Here is a 15,325-nt window from a genome sequence, read left to right as displayed (position 1 = left end):
ACCCAAAAAGATATAAGATAGAAAAACTCAATAAAGACAAGGAAGATAACGATATCGATACGAGATATCGTAAAGGGACCCTTCAGAAAGGAAAATTAGAGAATTCTTACAAATTAAATAATAACAGCGTACAGCAGGTTTTACCAGATCATTACGATATAACCAATAGAGGTATAGCTACAAAATATCATAAGACTCAGTTTAAGAAAGCAAAACAAATCACTAACCTACCAAATTTTCAGAACAACCTTGCAGGTTAGGTTGCAGGATTGTTCTTTTTACGCTTCTTCATACTGTCCACAATGTCACGGCCGAATTTAAATAAATAACATCGACACCGACTACGGATACCTCCTATTCTCAGACAAAACTGTAAAGGTACCTTCAGAATATGAGCATCACTGCCAACCTAATAAATAGTCTAACTCATTACTTAAATTTGTAAATTACCAATTACACATCCATTCCTTCAATCAAACTCCTAACCGTACATAAGAGCAACTAATCAACATAAAAGGGACGACAATCAAATACCTTTTTCGGAACATTAGACCATAACGACAGAATACAAATTCAAAACCAATTAGGGTCGACAACGACAAACACCATCTACTTACATGAAAAAAACATTAGAAAATTTGTCTAGCTTCAAAGCGAACGGTCGTGTTTTTTACTTGTTTTGCCAAATCCAGCGGTGGATTTTAATAAATTTTTAAATAATTCAATTTCCTTATCAGTACTAGTTAAAGTTCCGTTTGCTTCGCGAGTGAATCTCTTGTGATTTATGCATTATTTTAATAAATTAATTCAATCTGTTCTCTTTCTGTCTTTGCGTTTTGTTTACTCTCTCTTTCGTGCGTTGTCCGTAGAGCTGTTTGGTGTTGCTGTTGTACTTAACGCCTCGGTGTACCCGGTCTCGCTCTCCCACACAAAATCCTAACGCGCACACTGCGCTCTTGCGGTACATTTTTGATTTTGTCTGCTGATACAGTGGTCCAAACCCAATTAAATATGGAAACCAATGTTGTCTGCTTCCAAGACAAATGCCGTCAGGTAATTAAGCCTGAGCAGTCAAAAATGACCTGTTGGCTATGTGATAGAATGGTGCACACTAAGTGCGTTGGTTTTAACGGCCGAACAAGTGATGACCTAGCTAAAGGCCCTAATCTAAAATACCGTTGTGATACTTGCCTAGGAGTGCGAATTGACAGTGCTGGAGTGCTGGAGACAGTTTTAGTCGTGCTGATGATCTTCTTTCTGCGCTGAAGAGGGATCACGTTGCAGATCGGACCACGCTAATCAGTAGTTGCTCTTAACCTCTAACTCTGTTAAAAGGACTTGCAAAATGATTAAGCAGGTAATTTTCTATTTGGTTACAAAAAGAACGAGACTGTAGCCGAGTGGACATTTATTTACCGCCAAATTCCAATAAATATAGCTATGCTTCTATTGGAAAGTTGGAAGACGCTCTCAGTGTTGGACAACGTTTCCGGACATGTCAACCGATGACTAGACTGAGGTAATCGACCCCAGCCTCAAAGCATTCTAACTTAATGAACTAACCCAACCAAACAGTTAAGTTCTCGGTTGTACCTGGCCAACATTACGTTTTTCAATTCTATGCAAATAGAAGAGAAGAGCCAGTAAATAATTACAACAGACAAGTAATGTTCACTAAGTACCAGAAAAGGTTAAACAGGGGAATTATTATTATACCACGGGACAAACTCTCGCTCACATATTTTTATATGCAGGACAGCCCACATTAAATATACAAGACCCAATAAGATATAAGATAGAAAAACTCAATAAAGACAAGGAAGATAACGATATCGATACGAGATATCGTAAAGGGACCCTTCAGAAAGGAAAATTAGAGAATTCTTACAAATTAAATAATAACAGCGTACAGCAGGTTTTACCAGATCATTACGATATAACCAATAGAGGTATAGCTACAAAATATCATAAGACTCAGTTTAAGAAAGCAAAACAAATCACTAACCTACCAAATTTTCAGAACAACCTTGCAGGTTAGGTTGCAGGATTGTTCTTTTTACGCTTCTTCATACTGTCCACAATGTCACGGCCGAATTTAAATAAATAACATCGACACCGACTACGGATACCTCCTATTCTCAGACAAAACTGTAAAGGTACCTTCAGAATATGAGCATCACTGCCAACCTAATAAATAGTCTAACTCATTACTTAAATTTGTAAATGACCAATTACACATCCATTCCTTCAATCAAACTCCTAACCGTACATAAGAGCAACTAATCAACATAAAAGGGACGACAATCAAATACCTTTTTCGGAACTTTAGACCATAACGACAGAATACAAATTCAAAACCAATTAGGGTCGACAACGACAAACACCATCTACTTACATGAAAAAAACATTAGAAAATTTGTCTAGCTTCAAAGCGAACGGTCGTGTTTTTTACTTGTTTTGCCAAATCCAGCGGTGGATTTTAATAAATTTTTAAATAATTCAATTTCCTTATCAGTACTAGTTAAAGTTCCGTTTGCTTCGCGAGTGAATCTCTTGTGATTTATGCATTATTTTAATAAATTAATTCAATCTGTTCTCTTTCTGTCTTTGCGTTTTGTTTACTCTCTCTTTCGTGCGTTGTCCGTAGAGCTGTTTGGTGTTGCTGTTGTACTTAACGCCTCGGTGTACCCGGTCTCGCTCTCCCACACAAAATCCTAACGCGCACACTGCGCTCTTGCGGTACATTTTTGATTTTGTCTGCTGATACAGTGGTCCAAACCCAATTAAATATGGAAACCAATGTTGTCTGCTTCCAAGACAAATGCCGTCAGGTAATTAAGCCTGAGCAGTCAAAAATGACCTGTTGGCTATGTGATAGAATGGTGCACACTAAGTGCGTTGGTTTTAACGGCCGAACAAGTGATGACCTAGCTAAAGGCCCTAATCTAAAATACCGTTGTGATACTTGCCTAGGAGTGCGAATTGACAGTGCTGGAGTGCTGGAGACAGTTTTAGTCGTGCTGATGATCTTCTTTCTGCGCTGAAGAGGGATCACGTTGCAGATCGGACCACGCTAATCAGTAGTTGCTCTTAACCTCTAACTCTGTTAAAAGGACTTGCAAAATGATTAAGCAGGTAATTTTCTATTTGGTTACAAAAAGAACGAGACTGTAGCCGAGTGGACATTTATTTACCGCCAAATTCCAATAAATATAGCTATGCTTCTATTGGAAAGTTGGAAGACGCTCTCAGTGTTGGACAACGTTTCCGGACATGTCAACCGATGACTAGACTGAGGTAATCGACCCCAGCCTCAAAGCATTCTAACTTAATGAACTAACCCAACCAAACAGTTAAGTTTTCGGTTGTACCTGGCCAACATTACGTTTTTCAATTCTATGCAAATAGAAGAGAAGAGCCAGTAAATAATTACAACAGACAAGTAATGTTCACTAAGGACCAGAAAAGGTTAAACAGGGGAATTATTATTATACCACGGGACAAACTCTCGCTCACATATTTTTATATGCAGGACAGCCCACATTAAATATACAAGACCCAAAAAGATATAAGATAGAAAAACTCAATAAAGACAAGGAAGATAACGATATCGATACGAGATATCGTAAAGGGACCCTTCACAATTTAATAGCCTCAAGCTATTAAAGGAGTCTCCAAAGCGCAAGAGTGCCCGCACCCTTCGGCAAGTGATCAACAGGACTCCACAACTGATCAGTTGACGATCGCAACAAATCCTCAAATGTTGCTTATATTGGCAGCTAAAGGTTTAAACCGTTGTGAACGGAGTCCATCCCGGGGTTGCTACAGATTCCGTTTTGTCCGCACTGTTCCACTAAAGAAACACAACTAAAGAAACAAAATCAAACATCATCTGATGTATTGTCTTATATACAAGTCAAAAAAAAAGCCGACGACATTAAAGTGGAAAAATTTATCTTTTCTTACGCTAGAGAGGTTTCAAGATAACTGTCCCTAATGAGCTATCCTCGACCATATGTTCTGATGATTTTTGGCCGGATAGTATGGTGGTGAAAGAGTTCGAAGCTTAGATTAAAAATAGACTACTATCTGCTTTCAAAATGTTAGAGGCTTGTGTAGTAAGCTAACTAATTTGACGAGTTCCGTATCTTAGAATTCTTATGCGTAAAGCTGTCATTATCTGATAGCTATGTTTAAATTTAGTGTTCTTACATTCCGCCATTTGTCCGCTATCCAATCAATTAGACTGTCCGATAGGGACCAACTAGTTGTTCTAGGTGACTTTATTTTATATCTGGCTTTAATTGGTCCGATCTTTATTCTTGCGAAATAATGGCCGATGCCATAAATATTCTGTATACTGCAATTAAATCATTTGTTAACCCTTGTGTTCCGATGTACTATCCGTCTATCTCTAACAAACCTCCTAGGTCCAGAATTTATATAAATATTAAGCCTGTCTATTCGCCAGGTCCCCACGGAATTCCAGGCTGCGTGCTTAGATTCTGTGGGGAAGCCTTGTGCAAACCTCTACTGAAACTGTTTAACTTATCTCTGGAATCTTCACAGTTCCCCCATATATGGAAGGAGTCCTCTGTGATCCCTCTTCATAAAAAAGGTAGCAAATCGGGAACCACATAGGTCCGCTCCTTTTTACCTTATTTATTAACGACCTTCCCTTAATAATAAAGCATTCGCGTGTACTTCGCAGCTTTGGGCGAAGTTTACTCGAACCGCATTGAATCGGTTTAAAAGAACTTCTTACTTTTTACCTTACAGCGCCTTAATTGGGATGCAAGCCTTAGATTACCTCCTTATTCCAGTAGACTAATGTTAATTAACTTACCCTACTTAGCTAACCGTAAATGCTTGGAACAGTCTTTATTTTTAAACTTATTCGTCGTGAAGTTGATAGTCCCGATTTGGTTAGTCGGCTAAACGTCACTCTTCCAAGCAGATTCACTAGAAATTACGTATTCAATTTAAGTCAATGTATTTCTAACTATGAGTTGCATGATCCCTACAGAGTATTATGTTCTGACTATAATAGATTCTATCCTATTATCTCCAATTCTGACTCTCTGCCGTTCTTAAAGCGATCAATACTAATTCTTAGTTCTTACTAGTATACATATATTTCCTCGTCCTTTACTGTCTTTTATATCGCGTCTATCCTCTTTTACTCTACGAGTAATCATCCTCAGTTCTAAGGCTTAATTTTTTTTCAAGGGCGAATTTTTTTTCTATTAGTGTGCGTGGAATTTTTCAGCAGGTAAGGCGTTCAACGGTCTTATGGGTTACGTCAAACATCATTTTATTCACGCACAACTTTTTCTGTTCTTGTGTGTTTTTTTACGTGTAGCCTTTTTTCCGTATACCGGTATCAAAGTTACCTGAATTGAAGATTGTAGAAGGGATTCGTTTCCTGATGTTTTAATACTCAATATTAAATATTAAGGATGTTTGTTAGTCATCTTAAGACCGAACAGTTTCCACTTGATTAATTTTTTCTTTATTATAAATGAAAAATACCTGAACTTTTTGTGTTTTTATTACTTTCCGGAGAAAAATTGGTTAATTTTAGCGTCAGCTTGATGAACTTTCAACATGACGCTTTGAATTTTAGGCATGTGTGCAATTTATCTCAAAAACGCAATGTTTACACTGGATTTGTGTTAAATAAAATTAATTGAAATTTAAATTAAAATAAAATTGCACAGGAATATTGGGTGGATAATTATTTTATACTCGTTACTCGTATAGAACAAATTTGTACCAACAGAAGGAAGTGTTTGCGGCCCTATACTCTTAATAAGGATCAATAGCCAAATCGATCTGACCAAGAATTATTAATTTAAATTTTTTAAAATTTTTACTATTATACTTTTAACATTCTTTTTCCTTAACCACTTAATTTTTCGAACGTCTTTCTCTTTTGTTATGGACCTACTTGGTCTTGGTCTCAAATACGAATTAAACGGCATCTATGAGTTTGTCGACATCACATTATCTTATATGACTCCTGTTATTGGGCACTCCAGGTGTACTGGAGGCCCCATGCTCATCCCTACCCGACCTTGCAGTCTGCCAGCATATTTATTCAGCTGCCCCATTCAGTCACCTACACACATTCTACCCACCCATTCCTAGTGTATTCCTTCTCCCATTAATTCGACTCTACTCCAGTTTCATTTCTTTCCCAAATACTTAAAATTTTATTTGTTTACAATTTTCATATTCATATCCCTGACTTAGTCCGAATACCCACACTGGATTTCTTTCAACATATGTTTAAACTTGGACTTTTTCTTTAGACCCTGACCTATCATAGGGCTCTCAAGGGAGGGGGGAATATAAAGGGTAATTTAAATAAATAAATAATTACAGAAATCAGGACCATTTCAACAATAATAAAAATATTAATATAGGTAAATATGTGTGTTAAATAAATATGGGAAATAAATCCAAAATGAATATTACCAAATTACCAAATGTAGATCATAAATTGCAATATATAAATTGCGACTAAATAATAATTAAATAAGACGAAAAAAACAATTAATACACAATAAAAATAAAATATTATAAAATAAATATCTGTAACAAAAATTAATAAAAAAAAATGTCTGTATCCTAAAGGCTTCTGTTGCCGCCACTCGGGAGGTGTGTCGTTCTTCCTCGACGAAGATTTATCCCAATAAAATTGTGGATCAGCAAAAAAGGAACGTTATCTGGTCAAAACTCGGATTTTGCCAAAAGGTTATGGCCGCCCAACAAAAAAAATCTCACCAAGCCGATTTGGACGACCTAGCTGACTTTTCTTCGGGGTTTCACTGGGTTTCGTCGGGCCTGGAATGGAAAGCCCATAAGCATGGTTTCAACACCGACCACTTACCTAATGTTTTTTTCGCACCAGGTTTTCCAGTATTCCCCCGCCGAAACTTCACTACTATTTTCGTTTATTGTTGATTTTTGATTATTGTTGATATTTTTGTTTTCAACACCGGCGTACTGCTTCTCTAATTAAATATGATTTAATTAAAAAAAACAATATCTTGGTGCACGTGCACATAAAAACTTTAATTTCTCGAGGCGCAGCAGTTATAACGCCATTGACCGTGACTTTGAATCTGTTCTTCCTATTTCTTCTTTGGCTTTCCCATGGCATGATCCAATCCCCGTTGTTCGAATTTTGCCGGGTCAACGGCCGGATAACATTAAGGTGACCTTAATAAATCTACCAAAACATTCGGTATTAAATCACCCCTGCGCTGGGGTTTGATATCGCTATCGATATGCCGTCCACAACACTTTTCTATTGGCGGCGTGTTAAGACAAATGCAGAGGAATATAGTTGTCTCTTGTACACTTTGTCAGTTTGTTACCTGCAGCCCGCTGTGATATATAAAATAATATATATACAAGCTTATTAAAGTCATACAAAAAATTGAATTTATTGAAATATTTACTGCAGCTTATTTTACACTACATTATTTAAAAAGTAAAAACATTTTTTTAGATCAGTTGACATTTGAGTATTTGGAAAGCCAATTGGAAGGCACTCGACAGGGTTCGGTTCCAATTTAATTTGATTATTAATCCGTGTTTTCCCTCTACGAAATCTTAATCCTAAAGCTCTGCCTTTCTTAGTTTTTATATCCAAGAACATGTCTAACTCGGCGAGATTGCTAAATAAAGTTCTAAGATCTTGCTCTGCGCTCTTAAGAAGTTTACATTGTAGGGTAAGGCTTTTATACAATAAGCAATTAAATATACATTGGATACGAAACTCAAGTTGTCTTATTATGTATTTTATGTTAAGCTTTGTTACAGAATATACATCGTATACTACATTAAGATTATCCAAAGCAGCACATTTAAAAATCTGCGAAGACTGATGCTGCAAGAAATTGATATAAAGTTTGCAGCATTGTGGATTAGTCTTTAATTTCCAATTTTCTAGAATAATATTTTGAGTATCAGCGTAATAAACAAATAGTTTTTGAATCGATCTTAAGAATTTAGTACCATATTCCATAGCTTCGTCTATAATTTCTGAGAACAGTACATGAAAAAATTCTATTTCCGCAAAGTAGTTGGTAAGTAGAACCTTAACTTTAGATGGTTGACCTGTTGGGACTTGGCGTAGTTTAAGCAACAATGTGTAACTTGAATTTTTGATGTTTCATAAAAAATGTTGATATCAGAAGAAAATTGCTCAAGAGAAAAAGAGGCTTCATAAAAGAACGTTGACAGTTCTTGCATCCTGTACACATATTCTCTTTCACTTGTGACAATATCTTCGGTGTTACTCAATACTGTCGACACGGTCAAGTTTTTTTGAAGTTTTTCTAGGAAATGCTCTAACTTATTTTGCAAACTTTGTTTACTAAAATCGGACTTTCGATAGCATCATAAAACTGCTTGGGTGCTTGTACTGCGTTAAAAGAGTCCATGTTCTGCCTACGTTTTTAATTTCAGTGCCATTTAATTGTCGAACTTGTATTGAACACACTATCCCGTTTATTAAAGTAACAATAAACTACACCAATTCATTGCAAACGTTTTTTTTTCGATCTATGCTGCGTTGTATAATTACTATAAATACGATCACAAATTCACATAAAGCTGAAATGCTAAGTTGATTTTCCAAATATAATTAGTCTATAAATAGCTAGAAAAAAAAGTATATGGATATATACATAGATATATACAAATTCTCATTTCAAGGGGAAAATATTTGATTAATATTATATATTATATATTATATATTATATATTATATATTATATATATTATTATATATTTATTATTATATATTTATATATTATATATTATTTATTATATATTATATATTATATATTATATATTATATTATTATATATTATATATTATATATTATATATTATATATTTATATTATATATTATATTATATATTATATATTATATATTATATATTATATATTATATTATATATTATATTATATATTATATATTATATATTATATATTATATATTATATATTATATATTATATATTATATATTATATATTATATATTATATATTATATATTATATATTATATATTATATATTATATATTATATATTATATATTATATATTATATATTATATATTATATATTATATATTATATATTATATATTATATATTATATATTATATATTATATATTATATATTATATATTATATATTATATATTATATATTATATATATATATTATTATATATTATATATTATATATTATATATTATATATTATATATTATATATTATATATTATATATTATATATTATATATTATATATTATATATTATATATTATATATTATATATTATATATTATATATTATATATATATTTTTTTATATATTATATTATATATATTATATATTATATATTATATATTATATATTATAGTATTATATATTATTATTATATATTATATATTATATATTATATATTATTTTATATTATATTATATTATATATTATATATTATATATTATATATTATATATATTATATATTATTTTTTTTATATATTATATATTATATATTTATTATTTTATTATATTATTTATATATTATATATTATATATTATATATTATATATTATATATTATAAATATTATATAATTATTATATTCTATTATTATATATTATATATTATATATTATATATTATATATTATATATTATATATTATATATTATATATTATATATTATATATTATATATTATTATATTATATATTATATATATATATTATATTATTATATATTATATATTATATATTATTTTATATTTTTTATATATTTATTATTATATATTATATATTAATATATATATATTATAATTATATATTATATATTATATATTATTATATTATATTATTTTTTTTATTTATATATTATGATATTATATATATTTATATATTATATATTATTATATTATATATTATATATTATATATTATATATATTATATATTATATATATTATATATTATATATTATATATTATATATTATATTTATATATTATATATTTATATTATATTATATATTATATATTATATATTTATATATTATATATTATTATATATTATACTATATTATATATTTATATATTATATATATTATATTATATATTATTATATTATATATTATATATTTATATATTATATATATATTATATATATATATTATATATTTATATATTATATATATTATATATATATATTATTATATTTATTATATATTTATATATTATATATATTATATATTATATATTATATATTATATATATATATATTATTATATTTATTATATTTAATTATATATTATATATTATATATTATATATTATATATTGATATATATTATATATTATATATTATATATTATATATTATATATTATATATTATAATATATATATATTATATTATATATTATATATTATATATTATATATTATATATTAATATATATATATATTATATATTATATATTAATATATTATATATTATATATTATATATTATATATTTTTATATATTTATATTATATATTATTATTTGTAGACCATTGTTTCAAAGTCGGCTTTGAACCATTCGCCGATTCAACGAGCAACTAGACCATGGAGCTATTCCAAATTTTAAAGGTAAAATTAAAATGTCGACTCGTAAACTTAAATGCTTCAATTAATAAGGCAAATCAATTACAAGAATAGATAAAAGACATAGATTGCGGCGATGAATTTGGCGACGAGTTGGAAGAACTTTGACCGAAATAAGGTCTCTGGTATCTGCTTTGAGGACTGTAAGCGACAGCAAAACTTCGGGATCTCCTGATGTAGCCTCTCGTGCGCGACTTCCAAATTTGCCAAAACTTAGTGGATATTATCTTGAGTTCAAAAATTTCATCAGCCTTTTTTAAAACTTAGGTTCATAAAGACGCCAGCATTCCAGTTATCTACAAATGTAACCATATAATGCTTGTCTCTCTGGTGAAGCTTTAGGAGCAATAGAATTTTATCACCGGGAGCAATTACGTAAAGGCTCTGGCCAGTTTAAATAAGGTTTTGGATAACAAACGTTTAATCTTTTTGAATAATATTTCAACATTGTTTAGTCTTCTGATAATATAGCATCAGACCGCATCCTTTTTGAGAAAACTTATCGATACTGTTTCGTCGATTTATGGTTCTCTGTTATCGATAGGGAACGATACAAAAATTTCGAATGCAATGTTAATTTATTTAGTATTGAATAGAGTCGAACCAGTAAACAAACAAAAATAGGGGAACAGCCTGATTATGAGACTTTGCCGCCTTGGTCAAGTTTCGAAAAAATGTTAAATCGCTGATATCAGCATTCATTAAAAGAATCGACAAAGCCAAAACAAGACATATTATTGTCAAGGAAGCCACATAATCGTAGCTCATTTTCGTGTTCCTTGTCCAACAGCAATCCTCAGCAATCTTGTAGCTATTGCAATGCAGCAGATCATTTAATACAGAACTGTAGCCCGTTTGGACGCCTCTCTGTGATGCAAAGGTTTATGTTTGTTAAGTCTGCCTCCTTATGTATCAATTGTCTGCGAAAACTGTTTCAAAATGCAAAGGCAAAAAGCGTGTGACCGTTCACACCACATTCTTCTACATAGATACACAGTGCCTGAGAACAGTTTAGCGTTGCCAAACTAATTTTATAACAGAAGAACCCGCTTACAAATTGGTAAACAGGATTCATGTATTACTTACATAGTATTGGCGAGTACAATTCTCATGTCAAGAAAAAGTTACACACAGTGGTGTAGTTGAGAAAAATGCTAGTGAGTGTTTGCTCGATTTTTCTCAGGTATTGCCATCAGGTCGGTTTGAAGTTGGGGTGCCGTTTAAGTCGGATCCAAATGGGTTGGGCAACTCATTTGAGGTTGCAACACGGCGGTTTTTGTCGCTTGAGCGGAGGTAGTTTCGAGATTCTAACATCATCTCACTTGGTGCAACTTTTTGTTGTTGTGAGTTGGGGGCTAGCTAATGCTCCTATATCTTAAGACGCCAAGTTTCCTTTGCTGATAAAGAAACGCTCCCATTTGTACAGACGTACGTTCGGCATCATCATTAAAACATTCTTGTCAGCCCTCGAGCACTGGTGAGCATCCTATGACAGCGTATTCGGATCGTAAACGCTCAGGAACTCTGCAGTCAGACACTGCAAGCCTCAACCGATGAAATTTTGAAAAATTTACCCGACATTGAAAATTCGAGAAAGGCCTCCGTACAAGTCCTATGTTGCCTTATTTGTTTGTTTTTCGTTCAAGGCGGTTCACTTAGTGATTCTATCCGATCTAAGTACTGATTCTTTTTTAATATTTGCAAAGGTTTATTGGTCGTCGGGGTGGTCCGCAGACGGTTTACGACGGAGCGAGTAGCCACTTCCAGGCTCTTCGCGAGCGGAGTAGTTTCCAGCAGGCGGACGCAATTTCCGAATTCGAATAAAAAAACTGATGCGAATTTGCGTTCATACCCCCTCAGGCTACGCACATGGGCGGACTATGTTAAAAGGTATGTGTTAAAATTGCCAAACACCTACTCCTACATGTGAGCAGAGCGCTACTCAATGCGGAAGAGCTCGAAACAGTCCTCGTAAGGATCGATGAGGCCGTGATGAGCTCGGCAGGACCCATGCGACGGAGAGGCGCTCACTCTAGGACACCTGCTGACAGGTGGGCAGCACCAGCACTCCGGACCCCGGACCGGGCGGGTCTCAGTTGTTTGTGACAATGGCGGCTTGTATCAGTCAGGCAAACGTTCTTGCGGCGATGGTCCCGGGACTACAAGCCGCCTTAACAGTAGCTGCTGGGAAGGGTCATTGCGATGCACGCAGGAAGGACGTCTTGGTCAGAGTCGTCGACCTTAGAATGAGCGACGGAGAAGTCTTTCGGAGGGAGATTCACTAGCTGGCGCCACTGCCAGTATGTTGAAGCCGTATAAGTTAAGTCGATATTTGAAACCGTCAAGCGCACACGCATTCTTTCGTCGCCGCCGGAAAATTAATTATTTTTGCCAAAAAATTTATCGGTTTTTTTAATAAACTTATTAAAAATTTTAAAGGGAGGGTGATTAGTAAGGTAATTTCATAGAAAAAGTAAAAGATTAACAAATACTTTACTGAAGTCAGTGTAAATGAGATGTGTTTTGGAATTATTTTTGAAGACCGGCCGTCGGATGAGACCGCCGCCCTTAGACCTTAGAGGTCCCTTGTGATACTGTGTATGTTTTTCCCCTTTGCCCGTCGAGGTTCGTGTGAAGCTAGCAGTTTCCCCAGCCAGAGGTGCTGGTAAATTTTGGTATCCGATGTGGATCGGACTCGGACAGACTGCTTCCTAGTTGAGCAAGTCTTTTCGCTTGCAGTGCTGGGCAGTGGTATAGTAGATGCTCTACCGTTTCTTCCTCTTCCTCGTCTCTACAGCTACTGCAGAAATCGTTATACGGGGCATTTTGTCTTCTGGTATGGGTGCCTATTAACCAATGCCCTGTAATGACTCTCATAGCAGTGTTGAGGTTTGCTCTGGTCAAACTTAGAAGTTTTGACGTTCTTTTTAAGCTTATTTTTGGCCATATTTGGCGTGTTAGGCGACAGTGTGTGGTATTTTCCCATATTGTCTGTTTGTATCGGTTTAGGTTGTCCCTTAGTAGTAATTTACATGTGGCTAAAGGCATACTCATGCCCTCCATCTCTTGTATGAGTGGCGAGGTAGTACCTTCTCGAGAAGGTTAGTGGTTATTGATCTGCGTTTCAAAAAATTGTGTTGACAAAGGTGACCTACAACGGGGCAGCAAATGAGGTGTAATTTCATTTTCAAGAAGCTTACGCTTAGCCGACAATTTAGAGATTTCTCTGTATTTGCTTGCATCACAATGGATCACAAAGGACTCATTCCATTTAGAGGGGTACTGTGAAGTTTCCAGAGATAAGGTAAATAGTTTCAGAGAAGCTTGCACAATGCTTCCGCAAAGAAACTACGCACACAGCCAGTAAGTCCGTCTGAACCTGGAGTATAGACGGTTAAGATCAAAAAGCAGTTGACTTTCGTTTAGAGTGGACAAAAATATTAAATTTGACTTAGAAACCGCGTAAGAGTAAGGCTGTTCGGAATGAGGTAAAATAGAATATGTTGCTGGAAATAACTGGGCAAATAGATCGGCTATTACCCTATTGTTTTTTTAAAGAATTTTTCAGCTTCTTTGTCAATACAATGTGCGCTAGCACCGGTATCCAGCAATATTTCTTCTCCGTCAACTTTTGGCAAAGAAACGGTTGTCGTTTTGTACGCTTCACACTGTGTCTACGGCTTTCTGTTTGTCCCGTCGATGTTCTGCTATATTTTCATTAAACTTTTGTATTTTGCACGTTTCCCGCGTTTGGTTATATCCTTCCTTCGAGCCGTTGAAAGTTCGCTCTCGGGTTTCTCCTCTTGAGTAAAATCACGTCCGCTTTGTTTTAGAATATACATATGGAATGATCGTTATTCGTGTACTTTTAGTGTCTGTTGTATCTGCTGTACTATCCAAACTTATTATGAGTTAGAAATTACAGTGCTATCTGATAGTTTCAACAGGGCTAACGCGTATTCCCGCTATCGTTGTTCTAGATTATTCTACTCTGAGCCCTTCCTTTTTAAGCTTTGCCAGGGATCTTACTGGGGAAGTCAACGGTAAACCGCCCATTTGTAAGTTCATTTTATATTCCGATAGTTCCACGAACTCATCTTCAGCGGTCTTGCGTTTCAATTTGAAGTGCAAGTTCTGCATGTCAAAGTCCCTGTCACCGAAAAATTCGTTATACCCTTGCTTCCTTACCGTAAACGTTTTTACTTGCACCCAGTCACTTCTAGTCGTGAAAGAAGCCCGTTTCATATCTTTGGTGAGCGAATAATAGTCAAATAAAATTCATCCATTAGTTGCTAATACCACTTGCTGGCTGCGCCTACCAGCAGATTATGGAATTCCCTAAAAACTTATTCTCGACTTATTTCATATAATATTTGCAACCTTTTCAGGCGATATAAAAAACTTTCAACGGTCATACTGCTGCCGGTTCAAATTTTAAGTTCCATTTGTTCAGACTAACTCCCTTCGTCACTAGAGCTTGACTCCGGTCTATTTTGGGGTAAAACTGGTAACTAGTCTCAGCTGCAAAGCATTGGGGAGGTGTCTGCTGCGGTGTGCCCTGATGCCAGTAGAAGCTATCGGTAAGGTTTCTAGATGGTCCAGATGGTGGTCTATCCTTCCGGCCACTTTATCTA

At 33.7% G+C, this 15,325-nt stretch overlaps 1 pseudogene; it reads right to left on the bottom strand.

The window, feature by feature from the left end:
- Positions 1 to 7,457: 7,457 nt before the first annotated feature.
- Positions 7,458 to 14,831, bottom strand: LOC26534613 (annotated as a pseudogene).
- Positions 14,832 to 15,325: the final 494 nt, after the last annotated feature.

This window comes from Drosophila yakuba, unplaced genomic scaffold, assembly GCF_016746365.2.
Source record: "Drosophila yakuba strain Tai18E2 unplaced genomic scaffold, Prin_Dyak_Tai18E2_2.1 Segkk63_quiver_pilon_scaf, whole genome shotgun sequence".
NCBI classification, from domain to species: Eukaryota; Metazoa; Arthropoda; class Insecta; order Diptera; family Drosophilidae; genus Drosophila; species Drosophila yakuba.
This window is presented reverse-complemented; position numbering and strand designations above follow the sequence as displayed.